This window comes from Seriola lalandi, unplaced genomic scaffold (assembly GCF_002814215.2).
Source record: "Seriola lalandi dorsalis isolate HSWRI2012SDOR001 ecotype SW California unplaced genomic scaffold, Sedor1 jcf7180002039209, whole genome shotgun sequence".
Taxonomy (NCBI): Eukaryota; Metazoa; Chordata; class Actinopteri; order Carangiformes; family Carangidae; genus Seriola; species Seriola lalandi.
Window position 1 is genome coordinate 1 of NW_019509784.1, and position 616 is coordinate 616.

A 616-nucleotide genomic window follows, 5' to 3' on the forward strand; every position below is an offset into this window, starting at 1 on the left:
CGATTTCACTGTCCAGTCACGTCTTCACACTGATTTCATATGCCTCTAAAATTTACCTTTAAGAACAACTTAAGACCCTTGTAGATCTTGTTTTGCTGACTTCCAGTTGTTTATATGCAAGACAAATAACAGGTCAAGGAAATTCTGTGCTAATCAGGCACTGCTGGGATTTGAACCCAGGCTCTCCTGTTTACAAGACAGGTGCTTTAACCAACTAAGCCACAGTGCCTGTTTTTTTTGTTTGTTTTTTTTTTGCAGCAGACACTATTTAAAGGTTCATCAAGGGATCCACCAGGACCACCATTACCCCTTTTATAATGCATGGTAGCAGCTCAACTCTACTCAACTTCTTTGATTTTCCATTGGCCAAAAGTTGTTGATACTCACACTGGCCATATTTTCTTCATCCTCTGCCAAGCATGTAGAGCACCACATCGCCACCACAAGGCCACCAGTTTATGCTTGGGCTCGGCGCCTCAACCCAGGCAAGCTCGCCATCGGCAAGGCAGAGTTTGAGAACATGGAGCGCCTTGGGATCATTTGCCGTTCTGACAGTTCATGGGCTTTGCCTCTTCACACTGCCCCAAAACCTGGTGGAGGGTGGCGCCCATGGGGT

The 616-nt window shown here is 46.1% G+C and overlaps 1 non-coding gene across 1 annotated transcript; it reads right to left on the reverse strand.

Moving 5' to 3' along the window:
* Nucleotides 1–155: 155 nt before the first annotated feature.
* trnat-ugu (transfer RNA threonine (anticodon UGU)) lies at nt 156–229 on the reverse strand. The gene has a single exon. It is a non-coding gene; the product is annotated as a tRNA-Thr (tRNA).
* Between the last annotated feature and the right edge of the window lie 387 nt (nt 230–616).